Below are 18,068 nucleotides of genomic sequence, written 5' to 3'. Positions count from 1 at the left end.
AGTACTGTAATTCTATATCCTGCTTTCCCTTGATGAAATAATATTACAGACATGTTCATACTATTGCTGATTGATTATAAGAATTGGCTAACTTTAAAAAATGTTTTATGTTGCTATATAATTTTAATAACGTTACTGTGAAATGTGACATACACAGAGAAAAATATACATAAAACATGTGCATAAAATATCTATGGGCAGGTTAATACTCATAAAGTGAAATGAGTCATAAATAGAACAATAGAAGGTAGGTTCAGCCCCTCTTTCATGTCCTTTTCCCCAATGACCTCTAGCTTCTCCCATAACCACTATTCTGTGCTTATGGTAATTATTACTAAAATTTCAACGCACTATTTTATGATAACCACATTTCTAAACAATAGAGATAAGCTTATTTGGCATTTAAACTGTTCATAAACAAAAAAAATTATCCTACTATAATCTTTTGCCATGAGTGTTTTTTATCCACCATTGTGTTTTTAAAATACAATGATGTTAACTCATATCCCTATAGTTCATTAATTGTCTTTAATGTATAATATCTTTATTGCTATGCCACAATTAGCTCTTTAATGTCAGAGGTACTTGGATTTATTTCTAACTTGGAGCTATTACAAGTAATGTAGTTATGTGTATTTTTGACCCAACATCCTGGAGAACGTATAGAAATAGAATTTCTGGATCACAGGGTTGTTAGCTGTCTTTCCTAGACAATGGCAAACTGTTGCCAATATGGTTGTACAATTTAGATTCTAAAGAACAGTATACAAGAATTTCTGTTGCTCCACATAGTTGCCAACAATTGGTTTTGTCAGAATTTTAAATGATGCATTCTTTGTTATGTGCAATTTTAAATCATTGTGGTATAAAACTGTATTTCACTAATGACCAATGGGATTAAAAATTTGTTCCCCATGTTTATCAGGCTCCTCTTTTGTAAATATGTACATTTGCAAATTTTATCATTTTTTAAATTTTTTTCAAATTTTATAAATATGCTTATCTTTCTTTCTTATATTTGTATAAGACTATTTTCTTTCTTTCTGTATAAGATCAAATTTTCCCAATATCATATGTTGAAGTGAATGTCCTTTCGCCATAACTAAACAGAACATCTGTCACATAGCCAATAGCCAAAGTGTGTACTTCTGTTTCCGAGATATCTGATCTGTTTCATTGATCGCAGAATCAGTATGTGAGCCAAAATATCAATATCTTATTTAACTATAGAATATAGAATTTCTTGTTGTCTGGTAGGTTCCCATTTTCTCTTATCCTTCTCTGGGACTATCCTAGATATTCTAGAAATTTTCATTTCCCTACAAATTTTAGAACCATCTTGACAATTTCCACACACAAAATTATTAGATATTGATTGATATTATACAGGATGTGTATATCAATTGTGGTAGAGATGATAAATTTATGATATAAGCTCTATAGTACATCAATATATCCAGTTTTGTATGTATATTTTAAATAATTCCTAAGAAAGATTTCAATTTTTTCCTGTAGAGAGCTTCAAATCTAGCATTAGATTTATTTTATGTATAGTCATTTTTATGATAGTAAAATTTTGAAGGCTTTATTTGTTATTGTACAGATACGTAGGATTATAAATAAATTCTCCATTAATTCTATGTAACATCTTATTTTCTATATAAACAGTAATATCATTTCCAAATAATGACAGATTATGTTTTTCTCTTTTTAAATCTGTGGACATTATACTTGTCTTTTTGTTCTTAAATATTGGCCATGACATTTAATAAAATGCCAATAAGAATCAAGAGCAAGTTTGTCTTGGTTCATATTTCAAGGAGACTATTTTCAAAGCTATAAATAATGTTTGCTGCAGGTTTTATTATGTGTAAGCATTAACAGAATAATGAAGTCCCCTATATTCCTTTAGTTTACTACCATTACAAAGTTTGCAAAGACGTGAACGGAAGCTTTTCAAAAGGAGATAGACAAGTGGTCAATAAACGAATGAAGAAATCTCACATCACAAATCATCAGAGAAGTGCAAACTAAAACCACAATGAAATATCACCTTACCCTGTCAGAATGGCCATTATTAAAAAGTTAAAGCACAATAGATGCTGTCACACACGCAGAGAGAAAAGAATACCTATACACTGTTAGTGAACTGCAAATTAGTACAACCTCTATAGAAAACAGCATGTGTTATTTTTTTATCTCGAATGGATATCAATTTTATTACCTGCCTTTTAATTGCCTATGTGAACATTATTAAATGAGTTTTTATTTTCTTTCAACAGACATCATGGCAGGTTTCTTATTCAATTTATCTTTCGATATCAAATTGAGATTCCTGGGTGCTATAGTTTGGATGTGATTGTTTTGTTCTTAGTTCTCACGTTCAAACTTGGTCTATGATGCAATTTATCTCCATAAGAATTGGTTGTTAAAAAGAACCAGGAACCTCCCCACTCGGTCTTGCTTCCACTCCCACTACGTGATTTCTGCTGGCTCCTCTTTGCTTTCTACCATGTGGGAAACAGCATGAGGCCCTTCCCAGAATTGACCAGATGCTGATGCCATGAATATTACACAGCCTCAAAATGATAAGCTAAATAAACCTTTTTTTCTTATAAAATATCCAGCTTCAGGGTGTCTTTGCTGGGGTGTCCCTCTTATGGCCATAACCGATTAGCTGATTTTGTGAGGATATTTTTGCTTATCTGTGGTGTCACATACCATGAAAAATATGTACAGACCCGTGTTTGTTGTTGTTATTGTTGTTTTGGCTAATCAGCTTTCCTTAGTGTTTGTGGATTTGTTGTGAGGTTTAAGATGATTTTTCTTCTTCCAACATGTGAGTGTGTGGCAGAGGAAGGAAAAGAAAAAGGTTGTCTATCCTTGGGAGTTTATAGCATTACAAATGGTTTAAGACACTAGATATTTTAGAACAGGCGTCTTCAAACTTTTTAAACAGGGGGCCAATTCACTGTCCCTCAGACCATTGGAGGGCCAGACTATAGTTTAAAACAAAAAAACTATGAACAAATTGCTATACACACTGCACATGTCTTATTTTGAAGTAAAAAACAAAACGGGAACAAATACAATTCACACCACTTCATGTGGCCTGCGGGCCGCAGTTTGAGGACGCCTGTTTTAGAATCTTTCAATATTGAGATCACACTAAATTTTTCTTGGTGTATTCTCTGCCAGGTGCTAATATAAAATTAATGTAACTTCATAAAACTGTGTGAGTAATCCTGCTTTTCTATTCTAAAATATTTTGAGTAAACTGGGAAGTTCCTCTCCCCGCTTTTTAGTTGAATGTCTGCAGTAATTCAACAGTGAAGCCATCTGGGCCTGCTTTCTTTTCATGGAAATTTTGCTAAATACTATCTTAAAATCTTTTTTTTTTTTTTTTTTTGGCCGGGGCTGGGTTTGAACCCACCACCTCTGGCATATGGGACTGGCGCCCTACTCCTTGAGCCACAGGTGCCACCCCTATCTTAAAATCTTAAATAAAAATATGTTTATAGAGGTTTCTCAATTTAACTGTAGGTAGTTTTACTAGGCAGTTGTTTCTTTTTGTAGAATTCATTTTAATCTAAATTTCAAAATTTTGATATAAAGTCTTCTCAAATGGCAGAGTAAACACCTTTGGAAATCAATTCCTCCATATAAGTAACAAAAATGAGCAAAATTCGACAAAATTACTTCTTTTAAAAGTGTGGAAATTAAATACAGACCTGTAAAAATCCAATGAGCCTCTATTGAAGAAATGTTACTGAATCTCAGTGAAAATAGTGAGATTTATGGCATTTAATTTGCCCTACTCCCTTCTTTCCATTTCCATATCCTTGAAAACAACAAACTTGCAACCATGCATTTGTAAAAACTAACATCATAGAAGCCATGGATAGGAGCATATCAAGTTTATAGGTCCTCAAAAACCTCATTCACAGAAAACTGGGGATGACCCTTTTCATAGATAGGAGTTATTGTTTGACTTCACACAGAGCTCATTGAATGGTACAGTCCTTATCCCCAGAGTATTTGTGAAAAATCACAGCTCCCTGTGGTGATTATCAGTTAGAGAAAAGAAGTTGGCTAAAATGCATACAAGGAAGGTCTGGGAAATAAGACATTAATAAGAGATTTGAAAACCTATGACATATTTTTTGTAATATAGAGCCTCAGACACATAGGTAGGGATGTGCATATACTTAGAAAAAATCTCAGAAGGATCTAATTCCTCACTTCTGACTGAACTTGAGTCTCTTTACAACAGTGTTTTCAACCTTTTTTATCTCACGACACACTTGAACTTATAGTTAAATTTCCATAGCACACTTAAGTTATGTTGATCAAAAAAAAAAATCAAAAAAAGAATATACTGTGTTTTGAACTTTTTTCAAAAACAATTTAATTAATGATCTTTAAAATTTTTCATGGCACACCTAAGATCCTCTCACAGCTACGGATTGAAAATCCAATCTTTACAAGAAAGAGGTAAAGGATAGGAGAATTTTAACATTTCTGGATGGTTGAAGGTATGCTGTAAATGTCCACACAGTCTTTCTGCACTTAAGGAAATACTTATTCAATCAGCTTTTTACGAAGCAAAGCAAACAAAGACTTCAGTGTTTTCATATGACAGATTACAGAAGTTCTATAATTGGCCCAACACAGTAACTAATCAATAACAAACAAAACAACAAGACCTGGGAAAGAAATATATTTAAATTTATTTAAATTAAACAGCCTCCCCAATAGATTAGTTTAAATAACTATTTCTGTCCCTAAAAATTCATACTCATTAGAGGAAGATATTGTTAGAAGATAATAGAATTCAGTATCCCTACAACATATAATCACAATGTCCAAATAAAATAACAAATTACAAATAGACTTCTGATTTCCACTTGGAATATAAAGAGGGGCATTGCTTCCAACCTTACAATAAAAAGGCAATATAAACTGCTAGTCCATGGATTTTCTTAAACATATTAGAGAGACAACATCACAGAGCAATCAATTAACCAGTAACCACAGAGAGACACTTGCAGGCAAAGAGAATGCTCTAGTACTATACTTGCTTAACTTGAGCAGACATACACAGAGATTAGGAAAATCATTCAGCTAGCATTTTAAAATTATTCATAGAGTCTAAGTATGAACAAGCAGAAGATATAGAAGCCTTAAGGACAATAAGTTTAGAGAGTCTGCAGACATACAAAAAATTCTTCTGCATATACCCTATGGGACCTCAACAGGCTCTCATAAAATATGACGAGTAAAAGTTTGGAAAAAGACCTCCCCCCTTTTTTTTGTGGTGCAGAACCAAAACAGTAAAATGACTGCCTCTGAAAGGGTTCAAATATAAACTCACCCCTGGTAATTCCATTTCCTTTTCTTGACCATTGTTTGCTGAATCTCCCTAATAATCAACAATAACCATAAAATACAGTTATGCTTCTCTAGACAGAAGAAAATGAATCTTGAAAGCTTTCTAGGAGAACTTTTTCCTCAAAAAACATAAATTAAATATTTGAAGAAATGCTTATTTTGTGGCTCTCAGAATTTTTATAGTATGAAATGATTAAATATCTTGATCTTTTAAACTATTATAAGTATATACATTTTAAAGAACTTATACATTATACAATGACCCATTTTCCTAAACTATATTGAAATTTTATTGTGGTAAAAGCCCATCAAAAACAACATATATTTATTCAAAAATTAGAAAATACTAAATTAACAACTAGTTTTGTGAATAACTGCTACAATAGAGGGTTACATTAAAGAAGAGTCTCGGGTGGCGCCTGTGGCTCAAGGAGTAGGGCGCCAGTCCCATATGCCGGAGGTGGCGGGTTCAAACCCAGCCCCGGCCAAAAAAAAAAAAAAAGAAGAGTCTCACTTTATGTTCTGTTGCAATTAAGTGATCATCAAGAATCACACATGATGTTTAGAAAAGGTGGTTATTGTGAAGTCATGATCAAATAAAAAGCCTGCCTTCCCTTTGTTTCTGGCCTGCTCTTGTTTCATTCCTGCCTTAGCAGACCCCAGGCTTCTGAAATTTCTGAGCTACCTTCAGCATCAGCTTCTGGAAATGTGTCAGCCACACTGGGCCCTGGTGTTGTCTCATGCCCCAGTGCCATGCTTGTCGGAGGGGTGTTTCCAGGCAAAGTCAATCTTAAAACCTGGGATAAGGAACTACTTCTTCAAATTCATAGATATTAATTCATGACCACAAGAATCAAGATAAATTGAGGAAGCATTGACATCACCAGTAGGACAAATTGAGATGCTTATTACTGGCCCAAAAGAAATAGATATGCACAAACTGTAAGGCAAAGAATTCAAAAAAACTTTTAAAGACCTCAGAAAACTTCAAAAAAATACAGATAAATAATTTAAAGAAATTGAGAAAAACAATAACTGCACAGAACAAAAATTTTAATAGACAGATTAAGGTAATTTTTGAAAAATAAAACAGAAGCTCTATAGCTAAAATACAATAAGCAATAGGAAAAAGGCAAGAGAGAAAATCAACAGCAGAATTTCCGTTAAGCAGAAGGAATACTCTAAACTCAAAAAGAATGGAAAACAATCAAGAAAACTTAAGAAACTTATGGGAAAGCATCCAAAAAAGCAAATTTTTTAGTCATAGATTTTCAAGGAGTAGAAAAAATATAGAGGGATAGAAAGCTTACTTAAATCAAGTGTAGCATTAAACTTTTCAAACCCATATATATGGGTGTGTATACACACACACACACACACACACAAAAAAAAAACAGGAAAGTGTATATACAGACAGGAAAGTCAAAAGTCTCTGATAAGATTCAATCCAAATAGAAGTTATCTTAAGACATATTACGATGAAACTATTAAAGATCAAAAACAAAGAGAGGATTCTGAAAGCAGCAAAAGTAAAGATGCAAATAAAATATGGAGGAATTCTAATATGCCCTTATAGGCCAAAAAAAGAGAAGATATTTTCAAAGTTGTGAGGGAAAAAAACAAAATAAAATTTGCCAACCAAGAATACTGTGTACAGTTTAACTATGCTTCAGAAAATAAGGAGAGATGAAGACTTTTTCAGGCAAACAAAACTTGAGAAATTGTATTATCATCAGATGTATTTTATAAGAAATGCTAAAAGGTTATCTTCAAGCTGGAAAAAAGAAAAACACTAATGGGTAACTTAAAACATCTCAAAAAAAAAAAATCACTAGTAAAAGTAAGTACATATTCAAAATAAGAATTCTCCAGTACTGTCATATAAGATAAATTGCATGTCATTAGTACTAAAGTTAAAAAACAAACCTGATATAAAAATAATATCCAGAATAATTTCTTAAGAGATAGGTAGTACAAAAGGGTACTCAACCATAAAAGGGAAGAATCAATTTGGGTGGAACTAAAGATCATTATCCTAAGTGAAATATCTAAAGAATGGAAAAACAAATACCATGTGTACTCACTGTTAAACTGAGATTTACCTACAAGCACACTTATTTACAGAGGAAAGTAAAACTCAGTGGAATTTAACCAGGATAAGAGGGGATAGAGAAGGAGCTGATGGGCAAACGCCTACTCCTACCAGAACATTATCTGGGTCATGGACTTACAGCAGTGCCTCAAGCATCAAAAAGTGATCCACGTAACCAAACAAATGTGTACCCCTTAAATATTTTGAAATTAAAAAGAAAACTAAAAAATCTATCTCCAATGAAAATAGATTTTAAAATCCTTAACAAAATACTAGCAAATCAAAATCATTTATTATCATTTATCATAAAATGATCTTTAAAAAGATCATTTATCATAATCAAGTGGGATTCATCCCAGGGACACATAGATGGATCAATATATGTAAGTCAGTAAATGTTACACATCACTTCAACAGAATGAAGACTAATACCCATATTATATCAATAGACACACTGAAAAGTATTTGACAAAATTCAACAAACATTTATAATTAAAACTCTCAACAAATTAGATATGAAAGGAATTTAAGTTAACAAATAAAGCCTGTATATGGCAAACCCACAGCTAACAGCATACTCAATGGGGAAAAGTTGAAAGCTTGCTAAGGTCTGGAACAAAACAGGACCATTTCTCTTGCCACTTGTATTCAGTACAGTACTGGAGTTCCTAGGGTAAGCAATTATGCAAGACAAAGAAATAAAAGGCATCCAAATTGGAAAGTAAGAAGTCACATTTCCCTGTTTTCAGAAGACATATAGATTTTCTATGTATAGAAAATCCTAAAGATCCTGCCAGAAATTTGTTAGAACTTGTAAATGAATTCAGTTAAATTGCAGGATACAAACTTAACATAACAAAAATCGTAGAAATTCTATATACCAAGAGCAAACTCTCTAAAGGGAAATCAAGAAAATAAATCCATTTACAATACCATCAAAAAATAAAAATATTAAAAAATACATTAAACTAAGAAGACAAAGGATCTTTAGACTGAGGACTTTAAAACTTTGTTAAAAGAAATTGAAGAAGACACAAATAAATGGAAACATATTCATATTTATGTATCAAAAGAATTAATATTATTAACATGTCTGTAGTACCAAAAGAGATCTACAAATCCAATGTAGAATATTGATAATGTTTTTCACAAAAATAAAAAATAATCCTAAAATTCATCCGGAACCAGGAAAAGAAAATTCTAAATAACCATTGCAATCTTGAGCAAAAGAACAAAGCTAGAGGTATCATACTACCTGTCCATAGAATGAAATGGCATAATCCTGAATGCCATAATGAATGGCATAATTTTGTCCATAATGAATGGCACAAAAATGACACACAGACTAATGGAAAATCACAGAGAACCCAGAAATAAATCTGCATATATATAGCCAACTGATTTTTTTAACAAAGGGATCAAGCATATACAATAGGAAAAGAAAAATCCTTTTAATAAATGGTATTAGAGGACTTTGATATCCACATGCAGAAAAAAAACTTAGACCTTATCACATACCATATGCAAAAAGTAATACAAAATGTATTAATTACAAAATGTATTAAACAATAGAAATAAAGGTCAAAAACTATGAAACGATCAGAATAACACATAGGGGAACATTTCTGTAACATTGATGTTAGAACTGATTTTTCAGATATGACCACAAAGCGTAGGCAGCAAATGCAAGAATAGACAAATAAGATTTAAACAAACCAAAAAACTTCTGCACAGCAAAGGAGGCAATCAATAAAATGCAGGGGACACCCCACAGAATGTAGAAAATACTTGCCAAATATACATCTGATAAAGAGTTAATATCCAAACCATAGAAGGAACTCAAACAACTCAATACCAAGAAAACAAATGACTCAGGGATTAATTGGCAATAGATCTCTGAATAGATGTTTCTCAAAAGAAGACATACAAATCACCGAGAGGTCTAAAAAAATCCTTAGCACCATTAATAATCAGGGAAATTTAAATTAAATCCACAATAAGATATCACCTAACACTTTCCAGGATGGCTGTATTGTCAAAAATACAAAAGGAAACAAGTGTTGGTGAGGATGTGGAGAAAAGGAAAGCTTTGCATACTGTAAATTAGTCTAGCCATGGTGAAAAATGAAATGGCAGATCCTTAAACATGGAAGAAGCCATGATTCAGCAGTCGCACTACTGGGTACATATCCAAAAACGAAAAAATACATTGGAGGGATACCTGCCCTTCTACATTCCTTGTGCCTTTTATTCACAATAGTAAGACATGGAAAAACCCAGTGTCCATTACTGGATGAATGCCTAGAGAAAATGTGGTATACATAGACACTGCAATAATATTCAGGCACAAAAAAAGAAGATAACCCTATCATTTGTGACAATGAGGATGAATTTGAGGTACATTATGTTAATCAAAAAATAACAACACAAAAGGAAAGACAATGTTACATTATCTCATTCATCTGTGAAATCTAAAATGGTTTATCTTGTAGAAGTAGAGTTTAATGGTGGTTACCAGAGGCTGATAAGGCTGGCGGAGGTGGTTGGGAATATGTTAGTGAATGGATACAAAATTTCAATTAGGTAAGGGAATAAGGTCAAGGGATCTTTCATACAACATGGTAACTGTAGTTAACAATATCTTACATTCTTGAAAAATGCTGAAAGTGGATGTCAAGTATTCTTACCATGAAAATGATAACTGTGTGAAGTAATACATGTTTTAATTAGCTAGAGTTAGTATTCTATAATGTATGTACTTCAAAACAATATGTTGTACATGGTAAATACATACAAGTTTATCTGTCAATTTAAAAGAAAATGAACTAAAATTGTGTTCAGAAAAAAAACAAAACAAAACAGCTCTAGAGTTCGAGATCCCGTCTCTACAAATAGAAAAACTAGCCAGGTATTGTGGTTGGCACTGGTAGTCACAGCTGCTTGGGAGACTGAGGCAAGAGGATCGTTCGAGCCCTCTTTAAGAGTAAGAGGTTGCTGTGAGCTATGATGCCACGGCCCTGTACCCAGGGCAATTAAGTTAGACTTCATCACACCCACACACCCCCCCCCACACACACACACAAAAAAAAAACCCCAAAAACAAACAAGTTTTTGTAAAAGATCATCAATATGTGGTGGTGCTGTTATTTTAAAGGTTTTAAGATATTTCCAGAGACTGGAGTGGATATCACCGCTGAGAATGTAGGAGATGTTAGAATGAACCTCAATAGTTTGTCACTGTATCTACTTAACCATTTCTTCCCTTTAAGCAGCTCTTCTCATGGAATTAGGGAGAGTCTGATGTCTTCTGAGATGCCCTTCTGACATTATTTTTTGCAACAATATATCTTTTCACTTTCCATTTACTTCTTGTATTATTGTGCTGTTGGCTAAGGCCTATAAAATACACATGTGAACTTAGAATTTGCTTTGCAGACTCAACTCTCTCCAAAGTCTTATTCCAAGTTATAGACTAGAAGTAGTCCCTCATGTTGGGCACTATACTCCTGTCCAGCCAACAGGGGGCTCCCATATTTGGGGGATTATTGAACTTCCAAAAACAATGTTAAATTCCCGCTTGATTCATTAAATGCATACATACTCAGTAGAACCTCTATAAATTGACCACCCAAGGGATTGTAACAAATTGGTCAACATATAGAGGTGGTCAAAATAAGAAATTAGGCTACTGTACTGATATATAAATGTGATGCATGGCTGATCCATGCAAATTAGGTCAACTTAAAAAATTTCTCAATGTAGGGAGCTGGTAAACCATGAAAGTTCTATTGTATATAAAATATATGAATGTGTATATGTGCGTGTATATGTCTGTGTGTGAGAGAGAGAAAGAGAGACAGAACATAGGAGAAATTATTTGAGCAATTGATATCTTTGTTCTCCGCACTGAGAGAAGTGATCTGGAAGAATCTTTCCAAAGAACTGTTATAGCTATTTTTTTATTAATGTTTTAATAAAAAGAAAGTTAGGCATTGTGATGCTTCCTTCAATACAATTTATCAAGATACTTTTTAATCTGCCTATTTTAAAAATGATCTGACTCCTTAAGAACTATTGTGCTGACTAAAGATATTTGTCTCCTCATATAATAAAACTACCTACAGACTACAGAACTTCTGACTTAGTTGAATTGGAAGCCTCAAATTTTATAATGTACTAAGTACTTTAGTGAATACAAAAATCACTGGAATTAAATAGTATCTACTGAAATGATTATCTAGTACTCCAAACTCTAATTTTAGATCTTTAGAAATTGTTATTTGTCTAGAAAAAGTCTTTTTCTTTCAAGTTACTTATGTGCAAAAAGATTGATCATATTACATAACTATGAATAATCGTGATAGATGATGAATAGCTTACACATTATGAGATTAAGTAGTCAGTACTTGGAGGAAATTTGTATCATTTAATCTGCATATTAGGTAAAGATCTCCCTTGCAAACAAGGACCTCCTAGTAAAATACTCAGCTCAGAAAATCCAAAATTATTGTAATTGGCCTGTGATTTTCTTTGCTATGCCATTACCATATTACTTACAAAAGGAGTTAAAAAGATTATTCAGATTTCTTATTTAAAATACTTCCAGGAAGAATAAAATTGCGTGAATATAAAATAGACATAGAAAGACCTGCCATATTTTTACTTTGACCTGTTATGTCAAACCTCAATTACGTCTTTTATGTATTTGACTTATCATAGAAAACTTTTGTCCTTTGTGTTTGGAAGATCTTGGTTGATAAAGGAGCCCTTGAGTGTCCATTCAAAGAGGGAATTTAATATATGACTCTACTTTTTTAAAAAACAAAAGGGTACAGGTAGGCCAGAGTAGCTTCTAATAACATTCTATAAAACATTGTAAGTTCAAAGGTAATTCATCAGATTCCATGGACACCATAGGAAATTCTAGGAAAGCCTGGCTGGGAAATCCAATTCCTGCTGCTATTGCTTATAGAAATACCTTCTTTGTTTTGTTCAAAAAATAGTTATATTCTGGGATGGTGCCTATGGCTCAAAGGAGTAGGGCGCCATCCCCATATGCCAGAAGTGGCAGGTTCAAACCAACCCCCGTTCAGAAACTGCAAAAAAAAAAAGTTATATTCTGGATTAAGGACATCTAAATAGAAATATATAATAGTAGACTATACAATAGTTTTGATTATAAAATTCTATTTTAAGTCATTAAAAGTGATTTCTTTTTTGATTGACAGGTTTATAGAATTGGGGGGACTTCACCTAATGTGGATAATGCAATGATACATTTCAAAACTATTTTAAAAATAGTATAATTGTCTTACCACACAAATAAGTAAGTAAAGTGATGGCTGTGTTAACTAGTTCAATGTAAGCATTTCACACTGCATATCAAATCAGTACACTGAACCCCATAAATGCATCAATTATACAGTTATGATTTAATAAAGAAAAAAAGTAGCATGATATTTAAGAGTAACCCTAACATATTTGCTCTAGTTTTATTTGGTGAAAAGAGAGGTAAAACTTATAGTAGGAATAAAAATAAATTAATTTTGTTATTAACAAATTAAGGATAAATGGATATGCTAACATATCAGACACCATTTTTTTAATTATGTAGACTATATGTAAAACTCAGCTTCCATAGCAAGTTATGACTGTATGTATCGGGAAACTATTATTGACAATAATGAAGTAATCCCTTAGGCCAGTTTTACACCTGAGAGATATAATCTTATTATTCTCTTCCCCTTAATCTGAGATAATTGGATTATAAGGAGACAGGCTCCAGCTATTTCATTATAAACCAAATTTCAATCATCCTGTAGTATCAAGTTCTGCCAGAGGGACTTTTCCTGAGACAGAGTCAGGATTCTTGTTCACACGTAAGTATATATATCTTTAAAATTAAATCTGAAAACGGTGGCAGAGAGTCTGGTGTATTAAATCCCAGCATGAACATTGTTGCTCGTGTTTATCTTTCATCTTGGTCAAACAACATAAAACTTATAAGAAATATTATTATGAGAGCTAAATATCAGAATCAATTACACTAGCTTCCTTCTTAAACTGGTAGAATTACATACCTGGATAGGAAATAAAATTATGTTGCCTTTCTAATGCTTGGATAAAGTAGGGATTTATACACTTCCACAATAACTTGAGGAAGAAAGGTAGAGTCTTTATATAAACATAATACAAAGGACATTGTGACAGATTACGCACCATCATTCAACTCGTTCCTTTTTTTTTTTTTTTTTTTTGTAGAGACAGCGTCTCACTTTATGGCCCTCGGGTAGAGTGCCATGGCATCACACAGCTCACAGCAACCTCCAACTCCTGGACTTAAGTGATTCTCTTGCCTCAGCCTCCCGAGTAGCTGGGACTACAGGCGCCCGCCACAACGCCCGGCTATCAACTTATTCCTTTTTTGTCTCATATTTGTTCATCTATTTTTACTCTTACTTGCTTCTCTGTTTTCTTTCCTGTTTGTCCTAGTACTAGGTGGGATACTTTTAAGAAATATGAGAAATTCTCACTCAAAGTGGCTTAAAAATGAAAATAGCCATCATGATGCTTAATAATATGTCGATTTGTCTAGGCTATACTACCCAGTTGTTTGGTCAAACATCACTCTAGATTTTTGTCATAAAGGTATTTTTCAGATGCAATTAATATTTAAATCAGTAGATTTTGAGTAAAGTAGATGTGGATCGATCTCATTCAATCAGTTGAAGGATTCAAGAAGAAAGTCTGATGTCCCAAAAAGAAAATCTCATGTCTCAGGTAGAATTTTTAATTATATCTACACACTGCTCGAGCCCCGAGATGGCTTGACAGCCCCTGCAACTACATGAAATAATTCTTTTAAGTAATTTATCTCGCTCCCAATAATATTGTCTGTATCGACCTAAATTGTCTATTATCTATCTATATTCTATTCTATTCTATATCTTATATATTTAAATTTATGTCTCTATATCACCTATATCTATCTATCATCTATCAGTTCTGTTTTTGTAGAGAATGCTAACTTATAAAATAAATCATTTTACATAATAGAAGAATCCATAAGAGGACCAAGGAAAACAAAACTCTGCTCCATTTCTCTGTGATCCACTTAGTTCTACTCACTTCTGAATGTTCACTGTATTCTTATTTGGTCTTAAACAAAAAACAAGATTCCTGCTAGCAACTAGAACCACAGTGAAGAAATGAAGGTCTGATTGGGACAGTTATGTCATGGGCTCATAACTGGAAAAATTGGTGGCTCGTTTACTTCCATCTAACTTCTTAAAATAACCACTGGCAAAAACAAAAAATTAGGATTTGATTATGATTGGATTTGATAACTGAGACCCACTCAGGAGCCTGCCGGGATATCTACATTTTACATGTATTATAGAGGCACATGTTTCTGAAATTGATTTGTGTGTTTTTAGGATGAAGAAAGGCAGGGATGGATGATGAGCAGGAAAGTGATTGTGACCAGGCTATGTATTCTACACTGATGAATCGTGTATAGGAACTTTGAATATTTGCTATGCGATGGAAGGACTGTAGAGCCATGGGCAGAGGACATTCACTTCAATGTATGGTGTTGGGAACATTTGATCTTATATTGAAATGAAAGAAAACAGTCTTATATATAAATAAGAATAAAGATAAGCAAAAATCTATAAAATTTGAAAATGTACAGATTTACAAAAGGGGAACCCAATGAACTTCGTGAAAACTTTTCAATCCCATTTGTCATTACTAAAACGCAGTTTTAAACCACAATGATTTAAAATTACACACAGCAAAGAGGCAACATTTAAAATTCTGATAAAGCCAATTGTTGGCAAGTGTGTGGAATGACAGAAATTCTTGCATACTGTTTTTCAGAATCCAAATTTTACAGTGATACTAGAAAATAGTTTGGCATTGTCTAGTAAAGAAAGTTAACAAGCCTATGATCCAGCAATTCTACTCCTAAGTGCGTGCATAAGTTACCCAGGATATTGGGACAAAAATACACGTACCTACGTTAACTTGTAATAGCTCCAAATTAGAAATATATCAAAGTTTCACCAAAGTTAAATGGCTAATTATGGCATAATTATGCAATAAGATATTATACATTAAGTAAATGAATGAACTACAGTGATATGCATTAACATTGTTGTATTTTAAAAACGTAATAATGAGTAAAAGAAACTTGTCACAAAAGAATATGTATGGTCCATTTCCAAGACTATTTATTCAACTTTCTTTTTCAACTTGATGTTATTCTGCAACACTATAGTTAACCTTGAAAAGGAATTGTTAGGCTCTGCATGTTTTCCACTAAAGCCCCCAAAGACAAACAAAAACAAAACAAGACATAAAAAAAAAAAAAAAGCCACTTCAGAAGACTGTATTCCCAGTATCACAGCAATATTTACATCTTTTTGGTATATATTAATTGTACAAATTTGAGGGGAATATGTGATATTTTGATACCTGTATACAATAGGTAATGATCAAATCAAGGTAATTGGATATCCATGACATTAATCATTTCTTTGCATTAAGAACATTAGAATTCTTCTCTTCTAGTTATTATGAACTATGCAATAAAGTATTGTTAACTATAATTTCCCTGATTTACTATTGAACATTAGAACTAGTTTTGGTAATTTAAAGCATGATCCATGTCCTCAAACAAACCCTGTACTCCTCCCTGAAAAGTAGGAGTTTCACTTCCAAAACCATCTTTACAGTTAGTAGTTTTAAAACTTGTACAAAAGCGTAAATGTTTAATCCCACCTCTCCTACTTTGCTCAGGAATTAAGGGAACAGATATAAAATGAAGACACATTAAATATTGAGATGATTCACTTCAAATTTAATCAAGAAGAACACCAATCAAAGTCATTAATTAGAGTCTTATCTAATATTTCTCAGGACTGGAGAGGCTCTTTAAACAATCTACTGGTGACAGCATTAATTTTTTTCTTTCAAATGTATTATTTAATTTTAATAACTAAATTTCTTTACTTGGTTTTGACAAACAGCCAGTTGTGAAGAGAGAGGTTTTCTGTAGCAAGAAAGTACTCCCCCCATCCCTTAAGGAGAGAGATATCTCAATCAAAAAATACCCTAGAGGAAAACAGAGACTTTTTTTTTCTTTTTAATTTATACCAATGCACAGTAAGCATAGACCGCATATGTAATTACCCTCAAGGTTTAGTTACTGAACCTTTAAGGTTTCAAATTTTCTTTTCATTATAAAGCAACAAAGTTTCCTAAATAGAATTAATAACACAGATTCACAACGATGCCCTTAGAGGATTTAAGTTCTGAACTCCAATTTCATCACTGATACTTAGTTCATCTCATTTAATAAAAAGTTTACATTCAATATTTTATTTTGTCAACAACTCCACTATGCTTTTATCATTCAAGTAATGGCCTATGCAAGGTAATATGTGTAAGAATAATATTAAGTCATTTTTTAAAGAATATTATCCCTAATTGATTAAAAGTTAGATGCAACTATATATATTTGTATGGAAAGAGAGAATAGAAGGAAAGAAAGGAAGGAAGAGAAAGGAAAATGCTGAACTAGATAGTCATGCAGGAATAACACAAAAATAATGGAGAGTTTTTAAAAGAAAACTGTGTAGGGTGACACCCGTAGCTCAGTGGGTAGGGCACCAGCCACATGCACTGAGGGTAGCAGGTTTGAACCCAGCCCGGGCCAGCTAAAATCAACAATGACAACTGCAACAACAACCACAAGAATAGCCAAGCATTGTGCCACCTGGGCACCTGAAGTCCTAGCTACCTGGGAGACTGAGGCAAGAGAATCTCTTAAGCCCAAGAGTTTGAGGTTGATATGAGCTGTGACACCATGGCACTCTACTGAGGGCTGACATAGTGAGACTTTATCTCAAAAAAAAAAAAAAAAATCCACATTCACCTACTACAAGTAAACAATGAGGGCATTCCTTTCATATATTCTAGACAACTGCATGGGAAAGGGTATGCACTAGTCACTGTAAAAGAGAAAAAATATAAAGAAACAATGCAGAAATTAATCTACAAATTAAAGAAAATTAAATATTCAATTATAAGATCAATATATAAATAAAAATAAAATATAACAGATAAAGAAAATACATAAAAATATGAAGAGTTATTAAACAGTACATAATCAACCATTACATAAGGCATAATGTATATAATGAATTCAATCAAATATTGAGCAGTCACTACTCAAGCTGGTGCATCTTGGAAGTTTCGAAGCAGAGGAAACTGACCTAACAATAGGGTAAACAAGAATATATTTAAATATGCAAACATTGTTGCATGGAAAATAATATAAATATTTTGATATCAATCACTAGCTTGAAAATGTTTATAATAAATATGACTAATTTCCCTAATATATAAATATATTTCTAAATCAATAATCATAAGAGCAAAACTCAAATGAAATGACAACCAGCACATAGGGATTGACAGAAGCAGATGTGAAATAGCAACATCTAAAGACACATGCAATGTCGCTGGAAGTTGACATAACTTTGTTCGAAGATCAACGAAGTATATTCAAGTGTCAAAT

Source organism: Nycticebus coucang, chromosome 5 (genome assembly GCF_027406575.1).
Source record: "Nycticebus coucang isolate mNycCou1 chromosome 5, mNycCou1.pri, whole genome shotgun sequence".
In the NCBI taxonomy this organism is placed as follows: Eukaryota; Metazoa; Chordata; class Mammalia; order Primates; family Lorisidae; genus Nycticebus; species Nycticebus coucang.
Note: the sequence above shows the minus strand (reverse complement) of the source record.